At 46.6% G+C, this 17761-nt stretch overlaps 1 protein-coding gene across 1 annotated transcript in view; it reads right to left on the reverse strand.

Moving 5' to 3' along the window:
- The window catches only part of LOC140693409 (trafficking protein particle complex subunit 9-like), a 112625-nt gene extending 100024 nt beyond the window's left edge, over positions 1–12601 (reverse strand). The window contains exons 1-2 of the transcript XR_012069145.1: positions 12397–12601; positions 11538–11802 (exon numbers count right to left, since the gene is read on the reverse strand). The gene's annotated coding sequence lies outside the window, so the exon portion shown is untranslated. Of the gene's footprint in view, positions 11803–12396 lie in introns of the transcript that reaches the window.
- Positions 12602–17761: the final 5160 nt, after the last annotated feature.

Below are 17761 nucleotides of genomic sequence, written 5' to 3' on the forward strand. Positions count from 1 at the left end.
ACAGGGAAAATGACTGAGACCTTTTTGATGCCTCCGTGTCCTTTCTGCCATCATCTGTTACTTGCCCTCACAGCACGACCAGTGATGAACTGGACCCCATACGAAGTGCACTCAGATGGCAAAGCTTTTAAAGCTGTTTTATGAAGTTTGTAAGACTCTGTCTATCCCTCACACGGGCGGTCAACCATCACTTCTCACCGGTGTGGACGTACAACCTTAAATCACTCCTTTCTGCTTTTTAAAATCCCTTCATCTAATCCAGACTTTTCAACAGCAAAGTAGCAGCTCAACCACAGACACTGGACAGTTTTTCACCAAATGGATTCGGACAGCCCATCTGACTACCTGGAAGCCCTTGTCTTCTATTAAACCCACTTCCAGGTACTTCATCAATTTATGATTGGTGGACTCGGCCTCTGACTGGCCTACTCAGAGAGCTCCCAACCTCACATCCGGGTGTGGGAGCGGGCCCTGCTGTTGGGGGAAATCAGTGAGGAAGGCAGAAATCCTCCAGCCAGGTCTGCACGGCTAAATTTGCCACAACGTGCTCAGAAATTATACCGTCAGCACCCCTGGGCTCCGATGGAGTGGTTTCACATTAACCAAACTTATGACACACTGATGCAAGAAAACCAGAAACTTAACTTATTAATGTAACAGAAGACGTGAATCTATGAACCAGACTGAAATATTAGAGTTCAACCATGAGTACATTTTCTCCTCCATGGCCCAATCACGGGCAGGCAGTCACATGGCAAGCATGGATAGAAACAGAGCAGGAAGGGTTTCTAGATTAACTCAATGGACAAAATTTCTGTTATACGAACAGATCTACTGCCCAGAAGACAAAGAATGCCAATCACGGTGCACTCTCCGTGGACAGTCGCCGAGACACGACTATGAGCACCTGTGTAACTCTCCTTTCCCTGTCCTTTCTGGGCTAACTGATGCACAGTGGTATAAAGATTCAGGGATGCTGATAACAATAAACACCCAAAGCCCATTTCTGGGAGTCTCAAAACAAGACAACCAGGGTTTAAATACCAGCTCTGCCACTTACTAGTTCTGTGATTTTGCCAACTTACTTACCCTCTGTGTGCCTCAATTTCCACACTGTAAAACTGGGATAACAATCAAACCTTCCTTACTCGCTTGTTGAGAAGATTGAAGAATTCATTTCTGTAAAATTCTCAGAAAAGAATGTAGCACATTTTGGGTGTTCAACAAATGTCAACTTAATAGGAAAGTGATTTACAAGTCTCTTTTCTAATCATCTTATGTGTTTACTGGCTAGTCTAAGTCCTTAAAAAAAATCCTTATTTCTCCTTTTATAAACTCTTGGGTAGCACATTTCTCTTCCATCCCACCACCTGGTTAAACCGAGGAAGGGGATGCCTCCTAACCACTCCTCTGGGCCATGGAGAGTGCTTCTCCCTTCACAACCCTGGCCCCTGGCCCACAATTAGCCCTCCTCACACTAACAGAGTGAGGTGTGAGTCCGGGGAGACAAGCAGGGCATTTGAAACCCTTCCTTTCACTCCAGTGTTGATCACCATTGGGAAGCACCTGGGATGCTCACCTCCATGGCAGGTCAGCCCTGTGCATGAAGGGGCAGGTCCCCTCAAGGGAAGGCTCGCTGTGGCCCAGAGCTACATGGGACGGTGTGAGTCTCCACTTCTGGGACACAATATCATGACACGCATTTTTCCACAGCCCTGAAGTTCATGGAGAACGTGGCTTCATCAGTAACAAAGAAGACATTTATCGCCTGTCTACCCTTTTCTTTCATCTCTCAGTTGGCTGCTGGAAACAACATGTGTATAAGTATTGCATCCCCTTAAGCCCCAACATATATGAAGTAACAAATAATTCTGTGGCTTAATGTTGGTTCAGGGCGACTGTGTAACAGTTCTTACTCTGCTGATGCTTAATTATGGGTTTGTGAACTATGGAACCTCCTCAAGTATCTCTCATCATAAAACCATCTTTTCTTATTTTCCTGTTTCTTAGTAATTGCCAAAGACTCTCAAATGATGGCTTCACACAAAACAGCAGCTAAAGTTTTTGAGCCCTCTTGACATACCCACTGTGGTAAACATTTTACATAATTTCTAATTCTCATAATTCTACGAAGCAGATACGAATGTCCCCATGTCACAGATGAGGGAAAAACTCAAAACGAACTGACTCAGGTTCAAGTGGCTCAGTGGCAGCGCGTGCACGCAAACCCAAGTCAAATCACTACACCCCTTCGTATATGTACCAAATCTCCTACCACCAATTAACACACAGCGGCGGAGTCAGTACTCAGGGAACTCAATACACTTTTCAGCTTTAAGGTGCTCCAGAGGCCGCTTCTAGCTGTTTTATAAAATCCCGGCTCACTGGTTTCTAACACTGGAAGAAAAGTCCGATTTTGTCACTGTTTGCACAGCAAGTCTGAAATGTTCACAACGAGATGATAGAATAAAACTAAAATATAAGCAGAATAATTTTTCCAGGTAGACAGACATAATGGACATTGGGCTATTCTGAAGCATTAAGCAAAGAAATTAAAATAACGTTGTTTAAGCCTTCCGTTACAAACAGGAAAGTTAAGACTGTAAGAAGGTGCAACAGCGCCACCTATGGGTAAAAAGACCTTCCAGGTTGCTGGGAAACATGCAGCACAAAAATTGCCTGTAGGATCAGAAACGGAAATCAGATAACTAAATGCTTATGTAGCACATACTGCACTTTACTTCGGGGGAAGGGAGGGGTATTCAGTATTTAATCTGATATTGATAGTACTCCTGAATATAAACAGAAGACATAGGCTCATGGCAACTCATCTTAGAAGAGGAAAGAATCCGGTCCAGCCACTTCATTTTACAGGAGTGGAAACTGAGACATGGGATCTGTCCCCCTGGCAATCAGCAGCAAAGCTCTCCTAGGCCTCATCTCTTGCACTGTAGCAAAAGCACTGTACTAGGCACTATATTCATAAAAGTCACGTTTGTATTTTTCCAACAGTAGGTTATCTAAGTATATTGCAAAATACTTCTCAAAGAGCCAGGAAATCGTACAACCTTGTTGAAATACAAAAACATTTATTTACATAATAAAACAACATGAGCTTTATTCTCTCTATTAAAAAAGTGACATGTCAAATCAATGTTTTGATGTTTTAAACCTGTTAAGAGTGCAGAAAAAATCAAAATTTTCTTTAATCACAAAGAGAGAAGCTTATTCCCTGAAAATGATCAATGTGGATTTTACTTATCTTAATGGATCTGGTCAGAATCCCATGAATTTAAATTTCTGAGTGGATGGTTACACGGCAACATGAATTCTGAGTTGTAACAATACATATTCTGTGTAATTAATCTTCAAGGTCGTCTGCTTAAGGCAATTTACCTAGTCCCTGTCTCACTAGAATTATACAGATTTCATTAAAATATCATACTGCCCTAAAAAGTAATAAATCCTTGTTACTTTATACCATATTCAAATATATCATATATATACATATTGAATATGCATCAGAAATAAGCAACACTCTTTAGTATTCAGAGTTGATCATTCTAAAATATCTGTCATTGTGACAGTACATTTTTATTAAGCACCTCTTCAGTTCTTTGTATACAAGGCATCTAACTCTCACAGTCAGACAAGGTAAACAATATTACTCAAATTTCACAAATGAGGAAATGTACTTAAGCCATGATAACAACTTACATATTCATCAACAGGAAAGAAAAGAGTCAAGATTTTACTTAGATTGCTCACTGACAATCTTTTCTTCCATATTAAGACTGCCGTGCAGGGCTGGGGCGGATATTGGCAGGAATCACGGTTAGGGAGTCACCTGAGAAGACTCCCCACTGCAAGCAGCTCAGCCACTTCTCCTCCCTCATCCTGTATTGTTAGAGCCATGTTTCTAGGTTACTCTTATTTCAAGTAATAGCACTTTAACTGCACATCTGATCATCTACATCAGACCACCTTATATCCAAGCCACAGAAAATCATTCACTGACTGTACCAGCACCAAGACATAATGGTGATGGATTAGGGAGCCCTGCAGCATCCCAGCCTGCAGGCACAAACCCACATGTGCCCTGGTGATGTTCAAAAAATAAAATGCATGGAAATATCTCACTGCTGGTACACATCTGCCCTCAAATTCCCCCAAAATCATGCTGGCAAAGCACTACTTAACCCTCTCACTACAAAAAAAAAAAAGCTAAGAAGGCAAATTTAGGCTCTTCCATTGAAAACCAGCAACCACCACTGCCAGTAACTGAGCTGGAATGCTCCTGACTTCAAAAACCACTGCACAGTTACCTTTCAAACGTGAAAGTCATATATGTATTCCACATAGATGATATTACAGTAGGATTTTTCTTTTCAAAATTTCCAGTTGCAACGTTAGCACAAGAAACTTTATGTTTCAGGTTTAAAAAAATTAATTATCCTCCACTTTCTTAATTTTGAACCTATTATTATTTTATAAAAGTAGCTATGCTGCTTATTGTAAACCAACTTTTTGATTTCTGCAAAAAAGACCTTTATGACCTCACTATTTCAGAGCAAACTTTAATGATGTTTTGAGAGGTGGGGCCTGGGGCGCTCACTAACAGCTTTTTAAATACTGACAAGGATGTGCTATTAAGTAATGCAAAGACCCTAAATCCACTTTAACTCAGAAAGCAAAGAAACTACACCAAAGAATTACTTTAACATTTTTATACATTCCTATTCTTTTGAATATTAAAGTTCTTAAAAGATATGATTTATTTTGAGAAAGACAACAGCTGTATTAAATTTCCTCTCACCAATAAAGCAATCTTAATGAAGAATAAAAACCCCTATGGAAATCGAAATGACGGGATGTTTCTTGCTAAGTGAACATGCAGATCTCAACACAAGCTTAAATCCTATCAGATCTCACTTGAACGAGCTCAACTAACTCCTGGGCTACCCTGGAACTTAGCTCTTCTGTTCCAAAGTTAGCTGAGCTAGGATCATCACACAAGGCAGAGAAGGAGAGAAAAGGAATGTCCAGCTGGCGGCCTCCATCTGTTTTCTTCCAGCCACAAGGTGCCGCTAGAGCGACCCCGCTATCAAGCCCTCCCCATAAGGAAATTCGGCTTCCACACTGCCCCTGCCGTCCTCAAGCAATCCCGACGCCCCTCTCCCAGCCTGTGAATGGTCTTCTAATGACCCCCCAGTTGGCGGTATCCTTCCCCTCTTCCCCGCTATACACACACACACACACACACACACACACACACACACACACACAGAGCCACGGCAGCTTTCCCAAATCACAAATTTGATTACATCACCCCCACTTCAAACCCTTCAGAGGCTCCCTGGTGGAATTCTAGCCCCACCCCAGACACTGCTTGCCCAGCCTCATCTCAGTACCCAGGTCCCCAGTGAACAAAGTGGCCCCCTGACCTGCTCCTACTTGCCACTTGCCTCCAGGCTCATTTTGACTGTTTCCCAAGGAAGCCTTCCGTCCCTCCAACCTCCCAAATTTTTTCCTCTGTTCCTAGAACATTCTAGGGTAATTCAACTTCTGACAATGTAAGCTCACAAGAACCAAATACATTTTGCTTAATAATGTGGCTGAAACTTTTCTCCCCTTGACACTCAGAAGTGCGCGTGTTATGAATAAATGAATGATGGAATGGGTCTCAAAGGGACAGACATACCTGCTCTCTCTCGTCCCGACCCTTCTGTCTGTACAATATCAGAAGCAAAACCAGAAGTACCTTTCCTGGCGGTCACTTACTGATGACGCTCTTCACTGCCTACTGTGTCAGTTCTAGTAAAACCCAACCTCTTCCAAAGCCCTCCACTCCATACACTCTCCAGTGTCCTCCCCAGCAGGGGCACCCTCCACCCTGGATCACACAGGGCACTCTCCACGGGTCCCCACACAAAAAGCCTCCAGGCCTCTGCCCGGGCTGCACCTGCCACCTGAGCCACATTCTTGACTCCTTCTCCTGGCTGACACTTACTCTGTCCTCACAACTGAATGTAGGGCCCATTTCTTCAAGGAAGTCCTCTCAGATAATGTCCTTTAGGTCTTCGCTGGGCTCCATCTATAGCAGCAGTACATGGTGACCAACTGGTTGTTTGCCCACTCCTTTGAGACCACGAAATCTTGGGGGCCACGTGGGAAAGAGTGAGAGATTAAAAGAGGGGTGGGGGAAGCAAAAAGCAAAAATCACAGTCCAAGTCCCAAATTCAAGGATACTTTCTCAGAAAAAAGTATAAACCATTTCACACGTGTGCAATTTGGCTACTATTTTTGTGGCTTGTGGACAGCAAGAGCTTGGTGTTCTAGTCCAAAGCCCAGATTACATGCAAAAAAATGTATATATTCATATCCAAAGGAAACCAGAGCTGCTCAAAAACAGTTTGCAGTTAGAACTGAAAGGAATTTTGATAAAGGCAAACTCTCTCTCTCCCTTCTTTCATTTCTGGCATCCTATAATTTTAGAAGCATTTGCGTGACTAAGAGATGGCTACAGCCTGTGATTATGCACTGGAGTGTTTGAGGCTGAGGAAGCCCATATTATATTCACGGTGTACATGCAATCACACCTACACACTGATAGGTGCCGTGGTGGTGGAGCTGATGTTACAAAGCAGACAACCTTATTCTGTAAGAGAACTCTAAATAGAAAGTAAGAAATGCAATGTTGTGTACTCAATTTCATTTGTTATATGGGCCATTGACTGATAGTATACCTTGACTAATGAAACCCAAAAATAAATTGTCAACGTCGATTTTCTTCACCTGACCGTTTTATGCTAACTTTGGATATCAAACCCTCACTCCATAAGTAAACCTCAGGCCTACGCTGCAGCACAGTTACATCCCGCGTAAGATAGCCGAACAAGGGAGAACTGGAGAGTTTCCCTTCAGAAGTTGCTAAGTGTGGTTTTGCACCTGCACGTCATTTGTAATCAAGTAATCAACAAAGACGTAAGATTTAACAACTGTGGGGCGAAAAGCACTGCGGTGCTTCAGAACCATCAAAGAACGCTGAGTTTTGTGAAACAGTCCTGAGGCACTTAAATCATACTTTTTCTGAAAGGCTCCAAAACTGACCCACTTCACCATTCCAGGTATAACAGGGAAGTACTGGAAACAGTAGAGAGAACATGCTCTTGAAGTCTGACAAGGCCCTGCTTGAATCCTGCTACAGCATTTACTAGCCGCTAAAGGAACCAATTCCTTAACCCCTCTGAGAAGGCTTCCCAATCTTCAAAAGGGGGCTGCCACCGCCAACCTGGGAGGCATGGGTGTGAATGCAACATGCAAGTAGGTCGGCCGACTAGTACCTGACATTGGGCCTGGCTAGTTTCCCTCCGCTGCCCTTCTCCCCCTTTAAACATGCACTGTTCCCCCAGTAAGGATCAAGCCCCAGGAACAGACTGCCCATATCATCTGTGTATCTCCGGATACATGCCTTACCCTTAGGAGGCCAGAGAAACAACTGCCCTCTCCCAAGTCACTATCAATGTTCTTAAGAGTCTGGGTATTTTTAACTCTATTTTGCAGGGAGACTATTCCAGAACTGTCCAAACACCATTCTCCAGGTTGGCTCCCCTCCCAGCGCCCATCCTTTCTCACCTCAGATACTCTGTATGATTGCCTTCTGTTCATGGGAAAGTGAGTCCGGTAGGTTGGGGACTCCCCAGGCCTCCCTCCCTCCCTCACAGGTGAGTGTGACTACCTTCTCCCCACTTCCCACTCCAACTCAAGCTTCAAAAAATTCTACCCTCCGGCACCCTGCAGACTCTGCATCTTCCCAAGACACACACGTGGCTAAGACCCTCCCTTCAGATTTCTTCCTGGCTGGCCCTGCACACCGCCCGGCCCCTTAAGGATAAATGGCATTATTCGAAAAATCCCAAACGCCGCTGACTGACACACCAAAGCTGCATGGTCTGGGATTTCCTCCAAACCAGGCACAGCCCTGCCCCCCCAGCCAATGTCTGCACCTCTCGAGATGATCTAATTCACATGCAAGGCTGTGAACACCAGCTAAGAATGACGACTCCCTACGTGTATCTATAGTCCGGCTCCTTCAGGTGAGCCCCAGGGTCACATACCAGAGTGCCTCTTTGAAGTCCTAACTTGGATGACAAATGGCATCTTAAAAATGCCTCATGTCCACTATTTACTCTGGAATTCGATTCCTGGCAGGTACCTCCCAGGCTCCCCATTTTAGTAACAGTCCCAGCACCCACCTATGTGTTTGAGGTCACATTCAATTTCCACTGTTCCCTCCCACAATCCCTGCCCCGGAATCAGTCCTATTATTTCTGTCACTAAGCCCATCTCAAGTCTGGTTCTGCAGGCACCATGGCTGTAACCCCACAAGCTCACAGCATGGTGCACTGAGTCACAGTCCTCTGTAGGTTGCTCCCTGGAGGGGGAGGCATCTTCTGGCATGGGTCACCTCAGAAGGCACTGGATTCTCACAATGGAGGCCCAGGAGAAGGGACTCAAATTACTCCCGTGGTCTGAACTTTGAAAGGCCCGAGGTCTGGGGGAGCTCCTAATTAGCAGACACACTTTCCAGTGAGCAGATGAGGCTGGAGGATCCCAGGCAAGGCTGTTCTCACTCCGACATCTGGGCTCTCGGGAGCCACGGGAAAGGCCTTTTTCCAGGGCACAGCTCGGCCATCACAAATCCCAGCCTGCATTTGCCAAGCCGGACAGCCTAGACTCCTACTTGCGACACTTATTTCAGTTCTGTTCCCCACCCAGAATGTGATAGATTCATTCAGATATTCTGGCCTGTCTCAATCGAGACAAATTTAGTGAAAAATGTAGTGTCCACATTTGGACCAGAGCATGAAAGGACAAACATGGCCTCATGGTCAGCATGATGGTGGTAGCCAAACCCTCCCACCGGGTGAGATGAACCAGGGTGGGGGTGAGAATCCAAGGTCCTAGGTCTGCCAAAGCATCTTCCTTCACGGCTGACTGAGGTGTCGGAGACTCACTACTGCAAACCTACGACAAGGCCGTCAGTGGTGGACGTCAGCTGCAACAGACACGGAGTCAGCTATTTACTGCCACCATGGGTTACAAGTAAAGGCCGCGGCAGGGAGGCCTGCACGGCTGCTGAGGCAAACCACAGACCCGGCTCTGAATGCCCACTGGCTGAAGCAGACAGGAAGTTACGGTCCCCTTTAGCGGTCCCTGTGTCCACGAGATCCAGGTGAGCCAGTTACTGAGGAGAAGGCCATGTTATCCTGATATTCAGAAAAACCAGCCTCGTAAAGGGAACAAAAGAGTGGCATGGATTTTAGACCCACTTCTGCCCCTTTATGAAGGCAAAGCAAAGTAAATGGCACGGGGAATTTGAATGCAAAAACAAAACAAAACAAAACAAAACAAAACAAAACGGTGAATGTTTCCTCCAACAGCGTCCCCTGCAGCAGCTCACCCCAGAGCAGGCCACTTTCTCACCAGTGACTGCCGGTCAGGAAGCGCCGTCACGCATGTCACACAGCGACAGCCAAGAACGGCGTGCCGAGCACGTTTGTGTAAAAGCAGGAATCGAGAAAGATCCTGCAGAATTTGACTTTACAAGGTTAAATACTCCATGAAAATAATCCCTCAGCAGCAGCCCAAATCAATTCGCATCTTACTTCTTCAAAACAATCAAACAAATTTAATAAAGGCATATTTGTCACCAAATATAAGGAGGACCAAACAGGTTCCTCAAAGCACGGATTTTAACAGGTATCAAACACCAGTGGGTGATGTAGTAACAAAGCAAATATTCCAAAAAATTAGAAATAAAAAAGATGACTAGGATAATACAGGGATCAAGACAGCTGTTAAGTTTTTGGTTTTTAAAGCGATGGAGACAGTACGGAGGGCGATCTGGCTATTTCAAATTCAGGGTGTGCACAGCCCACATTTTCAGACGCAACAAGATGCTAACGTGGCAGTACAAGAGAAAAAGGAATAAAGAAAAAGGAAAAGAGGAACAAGAGAAAATTAGAAAAACACAAGAACAAAAATGATTTTGACAGCATGTACAAGAATTTACGTGAGTGTGTGAGGCCAGGGACGCGGGAACGGTGAGAACCACCCTCACCTCCTGATCCAGGGAAGACAGGGGCCTGAGGGGAGCGACGCTGCCAGGGTACCCCAATGTGGTTAGCGCCCCTAACCAAAACTCCACCTACATGCGTCTAGGAAGCTTTTGAGCTATAAACTGTGGACGCATTTCAGGCTGGACAATTTTACTCACTTCCAACAAGAGTAGCAGGAGAGAATTAGGCTCTGCTCCTGCACCAAAGCATTGTTTAAAAAATTAATGACTGTGGAATAGTAAAAGCAACAATGGATTAAAAGTGACTGGAAGAGAATGTGCTTGACCCTAGCTCACTGGCCGCGATATTTCACTGACGTTCAGATGCTGGCTGAGCCCTTATGGTACCAGAACCGACAGACCCACCAGGAGGGAGGTTTAATGCGCTGCTGTATTTTCATGCCGAGGGCCATGGCTGGTACACGAGGTTCTGGGTAAACAATGGTGACAGTGTCTTCCACTATGGGCTAAGCACACATCCAGCTACTCCGCCAAATCCCAAGGGCAAACTTCAAAAGGCAAAAACAAGCTGGCATTCTCTGGTGGCTCTGCAGACTCAGAGCCAAGTAATTGGTGAGAAAAATGTCACCAGTGCCTCCTATGACAAAAGAGGCACTGGCGTGGGCCTGGGGCAGGGCTCCAGGCTTCCACTGCTCACCTACCAGTCTGTGCAGGGTGAGAAGGTGGTCCCTGCTTACGTTGCACCGATGCACCTACCTTGACTGACGCCTGGGGGCTCAGCAGGTGGTGACAAGTGAGGTGAACGGAGCCAGCCTCGGTGTAGCACAGTGCTGGCAGCTATGCCCACAACAGTGTCCAGGCTCCTAAACCTGACACTTCAACTCCAAGGAGCAGAAGGGGAGTGCGGGCATGTAGATCACAGGGCCCCGTGGGACAAGTACAGTTCATGGCCACGACATTACTTGCCCCTTCCTTAAGCCATAGAGGTATGTTCGGGAGGAACAGAAAATTCATCCAGAGCCCGCTAGGCACCTCACGCAGGTGGGACTTGGGTCCCCTGTTCCTATAACTCACAGGGCTGGTCTGGACATTCTTTTTATCAATTCTCTGGCATCTTCTCCTCCAACTTACCAACAACCAGAAAGTAGAATCTGAGATTAGTAAAGTTCAAGAATCACAGAGCACCGCCCCACAGCGGGCCCGGCAGCACGTGCCAGGTCCTCCGACCGACACCTGTGGGACCACCATGAGCGCTCTCCAGACTCATGGCCCAAGTCCACAGGCCAGGACGACACAGATTCCCTCAATCTCCCCAGCAAACAGGGACCACCTCTCGGCAAAGGCATCTCACCATCCTCTGCACGAGGAACAGCACGATAGATACACGGGGAAACAGAGAAGAAGGTGGGGGGGTAGGCAGCTCAGAAGAGCTCGTCTGCACTTTCGAGGCAAAGTGGGGCCCTTGACTTAATCACAGGGACAAGGTGAGAATGAACATTTATCTGCTCTTTCCCATACTCCGTGATACGCTTTTCCCTGCATAAGGAGTTCATTCGGAAGTCCTTGGCGGTGTTTCTGATGTCCTAACATGGCATGCTGGCTGTCGGGCAGGAAGAGAGGGCCTGAGCCGAATAGGTGCTGGGCCTGGAAGGCAGGAGACACCGGCTCCAGCCCCAGCTCAACCAGCGCCTCTTTCTGCCTCTCGGGATTCGGCATCTCATCTATAAACAAAGGGATGAGACTGTCTCAGGACAGGCTGCCCAACAGAAATGAAATGAGAGCCATGTAAAGAAAGTCTCCCAGTTGCCACATTTAAAATGGTAAACAAAGAAACAAACTATCAAACAAAAACAAATACTAGAAACTAATTTTAAGAACAGATCTTACTTAATCTACTGCATGTAAAATACTATCATTTTGACATGTAATCAATATAGGAAGTAACAAGATAGTTTATATTCTTTTACTAGACAAACCTCAGCGTCTAATATGTATTTGACCTACAGCACATCTCAACACAGACCAGCCTCCTCCCCAGTGCTCCTAGCATCAGTGGCTGTGGCTACTCTATTGGACAGTGACTCAAGGGGTCCCACCATGGTCCTGGCTGAAAAGCGGGAGGAAGTGTCCACATTAACCCTAAAAGGATCTCTCTGAAACAGAGGCAGATTCACTTTTAAATGTCTGTAAACCGGCGGGTTTCACCTCCCTCCACCTTAGCTACAACACAGTCCTCTTCCTTGCTGATCCCTTTCTGGATGTAGGGAAGAAACCCGGAACACAGCCAGGGTGGACTGGCCTCCAGGGAAACTTACCTGCTGTCTGTGTCCAGTCCCATGATGTCCTCCTTCTCAAACGGGATGCAGCGGAGGGTGATCTTGTTCCCAGAATTGTTGGGGGCTGCATCCAGCCACTTGGACATGGGCAAGATGAAGAATGACTCAGTGAAGTCCTCAATCCTCTTCTCCACCACCCTGCAGTCCTCTTAGATTAAAGGACACGTCGCTGCCCGGCTGCTCGTCTACCACCCCATGCACCACAAAGACAAAGAGCTGAGAGTCATTAAGCGTGGTGCCATACAGCTCCTCTGCACATGAAGCTTCTAGGAGGCCTTGGCAGAGAGGAAGTCAGTAATGGTGACAGGGCCCACGAACTTGCGGTGGCTCTGGAAGCTGCTCCACCCACTCTCGGGTGCATATTGGTGCCTGTAGTGGATACAGTGTGCCCACTGGAAGCCGCACGGGCTGATCTGGCTCACTGAGGAGGTTCGCTTATAGATGCAAAAGAAATTCTCCTCTGAGATGATCCCCTCTGAGATGATGGTTGGACCACAACGGGAAGAGTCTCATAGTCTTCAGCACACTGCACGTAGTCAGGGATGCTCATGTTGCAGGCCCTGCGGAGAGGGGAGAGGAGATCGAGGTACATACTGTGCTGTGGGCTGCGGGAGCATTTGGGATGCAGTGATCTGGTGTGTACCAGCCAGAAGGCAAGGGAAGCCAAAGCAAATCCGGGGGTACAGTTTGTCCTCAGCGTCTGCACATAGCTCGGATCACATTACCCAGCTTTTGGTCTATGCTTCCTGCCCCTGCAGAGAAGGGTCATTTCTTGATTTCTGTTTCCAAGCACCTAGCAAGGTCCTGAAGAGAAGTCACTGCACAAAAATGCTGAATAAAGAAATGAACAAAGGAACAGCTTTCCCCAACCCCCTTCAGCAGAATATAAAGAAAAGGACCACAGTAGGATCAAAAGATCTGGATTTCTATCCAATTTATTTGAACTCCTAAGCTGCAGAATAATGGATGAGGAAACTTACCTTGGGGAGGACTGTACAGTTCAGTGGTAGAGCACGAGCTTATCATGTACGAGATCCTGGGGTCAAACCCCAGTACCTTATTTTAAATAATGAAACAAATAAATAAACTTAATTACCTTCCTCAAAAAATATTTTTAATTCAAAATTAAAAAAACATCTTGCAATTGACACAACATTGTACACTTGACTATAATTCAATTAAAAACAAAATCCTTGCCTTACAAGAATATATCTGGATTACGGATGTTTGCAAATGTAAAATGCCTAGGGTAACACCTGCATAAAAAGGGTGGAATGTACAAATTTACTATTGCTCCTTTATGAGCTATATTTCCTTTGGGGGTTTATAACGTCTCAGAGCTAATTTTCTCAGATTAAAAAAAAGAAAACATTACCTGTTTCACCATACTGTTGAAGAATCAGATAACCCTATGAAAGCATCTGACCCACAGAGGTTACTAAATAAATGTCTGTTGAATGAATGACTAAACAAGCAAAGTGAATGCTGCTCCCTGCCACAGACCATCATATTGGTACTGCCTGGAAATCCCAAGCCCAAGTTCCACCCGTCTCTACACTAACCATGTGGGTGACATGGGCAGGCCTGTGTGATTCTCTAAGTCCCAGTTTAATCGTGAATAGAAGTGAGGGCAATAACACAAACTTAAAATTGTTAGTGAGTCAGTATGAATTGTACCCCAACTTTGCAAGATGGAACCATTAAGGAAAACTGGGCAAAGAGTCCATAGGCCATCTCCATACTGTCTTTTACAACTAACTACATGGGAATCTACATTATATCTCAAAATAAAAAGTCTAATTTTTTAATGAGCTTATTGAGGTTAAGTGAGCTCACTGTCTCAAATAAGGAACACACAGTACAAATAGGACAATGCCCAGCCCATGAGATACTCTCAGTTAACATTCCCACTGAACCCACTGGTCCCTCAAACTTCAGAGCAAGAAGATGGGTTGTCGTGGCAGGAGGCCACCGCACCTGAAGCTAAGAAAGCTAATGGTGCCCACTTCCAAGAGCCCCTGTCACCACCCTTGTTCTAATTTTATATTTGTAATTTTTTTTATTAAATAGAAACTCCCAATTGCATAGCCTTAACCTGACCAGACATCATGATGGCAGTCCTTCAATACCTGACAACACAGATCATTAAGGCAGCCCTTCTAGGTGAAACAATAAAATGAAAAGCCATTTCCACAAGACTTCTGTGTAAATTTACTAGGGAAATTCATCCTGGACTGAGGAAGAGGACTGGGGAGGAGGGGGCAATCTGGGGCACAGAGAACTATGGGCCACCTGCCCCACGATGGAATTCAGACTCAGCCCTCACCCTCCAGGAAATTCAAAATACACACCGACAGACTGCTATGGACAAGGTTTTTCTTTTTTAAACAAATCCCTGAATCCCTAGCAGGTCTTGTTTCTACCGAGACACAAATGAATTATGTGTATAATGTTTCACGAAAGCCTAAAATATTATCACCCCAACTTGACACATCAAGAAACTGAGGTAGAGAAATTTATCACATTGTACAAGATTAGAAGAGGCCACGTCAGTCTCTGTACTTAAATCCATGCCCCTGCTCCAGTGCTCACACTAGAAAGTGTGACATACTGCCCCTTTCCTGCCCTCTCCCTGCAATAAGTCTCTGAAGAGTCTTTTCTGTGCCACCTAGAATCACAATCACTTCAGTTTTCCACAAAGAGCTATGTCACTCTTTGGAGGATGTGTCAAAATCTAAAGGGTTGCGATGGGAGGAGAGATTTGCATTTTCTGCTTCTCAAAGGAAACATGGCTTTAAAACAAACTGAAAAGCACTTATCTAGTCCAAGCCCTTATTGTGCAGAGGAAGAAACGGAGGCTCAGAACAGATGAAGAAAGGGCCTTATTAATAAATATTGCCTCAGAGCAGCACCAAGCCAGCCCTGGGCCCTTCTGGGGGAGTACATGGGAGGCCCAGGAGAATGAGTGTTAGAAAACGGAAAGAGAAGAAGCATACAACTCCCTGTCTCTACACCACCATAACATGAAGTTCCACCAAATTACCCAGTATGGGTGCAGCCAACATTAAGGTGGGCTAAACAGGTTATGGAAACCTGGAAGCCTCAACCATAGTGGAAATTCCAACGTTTACTATGTTTGTTCCCCTTTTCCCGACTCCACCAGGAGAAGCTGGGCGTCACAGCCGGTGGCTGTCAGCCCAGAGAGCAGCGCCCACGCCACTGAGCTGGTCCTCAGGGAGCAGGAAAGGGAGAGGAAGGCAGCCTGGGGGTCGCGGGGCAGGGAAAGGGGGGCGGGGTTGGAAACGCGGTCTGCAGCCCCGCTCGGAGGCCAGCCCCAGCCCCAGCTACCCCGTCCATGTCCGCAGACCCTGCCCGCCCGGGACACAGCCCGCCCAGGGGCGGGGACGGGCCGACGGCCCAGGAGAGGAAGCCCGGGAGGAGAGGACTCTCGGGCGGGAGAGGAGAAATGCACACCAGCCGCGGACTGAGGGGAGCCCGGCTGGGTGGGAGGCGGCAGGTGCACACCTCGCCCTGGACAGGTGTGCCTGGGGCGCCGAGGCAGGTGGCGTGGGCACAGGGGTCTGTCCCGAGCAATTCAGCTGGACACAGGCTGACTGGCTCCCTGAGGGCTGTGACACGCGGACCGCCTTCCTGCAGCCGCCACTTTCCCGGGGGCTCCCCACCTTGCACTTCCACAGCCAGAGGCCCCGGCCCCAGGCAGGAGTCAAAGGCTTACCGGGCTACAGAGCTGAGGAGACTTTGGGGCCGATCCCCGGCTCGGAGCTGGAGCTTCCAAACCGCGGTCCAGCTGGCACCCACTGCGCATGCGCAGGAAGGCCAGCGATCCTCTCTGTGTTCTGCTAGAGAAGGTGGGGCAGCGAGGAAGAAAGAAGATGGGAGGGGGAGGAGAGGAGGGGAAAAGTGGAGGGAGACAGATGGACAGGAAGAGCGGAGAGAAGAGAGGGATCTGGATAGGGGAGGGTCTTAGCGAAGAGAAAAAGCTTTACCTCTGGGGGCACCCCAAAGGAGGCAGCAACACTGCCTCTGTACCCTTCTGTAACCCTTCAAGACCCGCAGCTGAAGTTCTACCTCGCTGGTCCAGCCCTCCACCCGATGCCCCCACGCGGAGCTTGGTTTTCTGTTGCTCTGGGAACCAAGCACCCGCAGGTGTTGTCGCTCAGAACTAACTTGGGAAGAGTACATATTCCCCTTTTACATGCTGGGAAACAAGCAGGCACGATTTCTGCCTTAGTCCCACTGTCCCAGCTGTCGGGCTGGAGGGGAGCGGGGTGGTACAAGTTCAGCGCCCCAGACAGAGCAGACTGCCTGAGTGTTGGTGCATAGTCCCCATCCCTCCTGGGTAAACCACACCCCACACTTGTAGAAACATCAAGGGCTAACAGTAGGTCCCTGGGTGTAGGAGGTGTCCTCATGTGAAGGAAAAGCCCAGCTGGCTAACAAGCTAAGTCATAAATCTAAGTGTGATAAGTGTCGGTTTACTTCTCTAAGTTTTGCCAGGCTAAATCTTAAGTTTAGTGTCAGTTTACCTGGCTAACAAGCTAACTCGTAAATCCAAGCTCAACATGTGTCAGTAACGTGATCTATTACAAGTTGATAAGCTCCACTGTACTGATTCCTTGCTTTTTGTTGTTTGAGCCTTATTGGCTAATACCCCCTTATTTGTAATTAACCCTTTAAAACCTCATGTGCACGTCTTGGAACTGCTCAGAACTTCGGAGCAGAAGCCCCTCTAAGCCCGCCGGCATAATAAATCTGAGTACTCCAACACTCCGATTGGTGCTTGTATCTTGGCTGGCCTGTTATTTCCGAAACTCTCAGTTCCAGTGCCCAGCTTGCTAGGTAGATAGGAGTGTTACCGAGTCCAAATTCATTCTCAGTGCAGGACAGGCCAATAAGTTGGGAGACCAGCTGTTCGGTCATGGAATAGCAAGTTTCTGTAGACCTAAATGGCAAAATAATGTCTTGAAAAACCATCTCCCCAAATCACAATTCAGGCTCCTTTCCTACATGCTTGGTTGTTGCAATCTTCTTGGTGTAGAATTCCTTCTTGTTAGAATCCTTTGTCCTTGCAGCTATCTGCCTGGGTCAAATCTTTGTAAACGACCAACAAAGCAAATGTTATTTTCTATTCTACAATTTGTTATCTTTTTATGAATGAAAAGTGTTAAATATCCTTAAAAGTCAGAGCCTCCAGAAAAGGCTCTCCTGTATATTTCAGGCTCTAAGCAATATTGTTTTACAAGCAAGATGAAGCCTAGGAGACAGAGCATAAACTTAAATTCAAAGGATCAGATCTAATATGGAGTCACACTTGTTCTGTTCT

Source organism: Vicugna pacos, unplaced genomic scaffold, assembly GCF_048564905.1.
Source record: "Vicugna pacos unplaced genomic scaffold, VicPac4 scaffold_19, whole genome shotgun sequence".
In the NCBI taxonomy this organism is placed as follows: Eukaryota; Metazoa; Chordata; class Mammalia; order Artiodactyla; family Camelidae; genus Vicugna; species Vicugna pacos.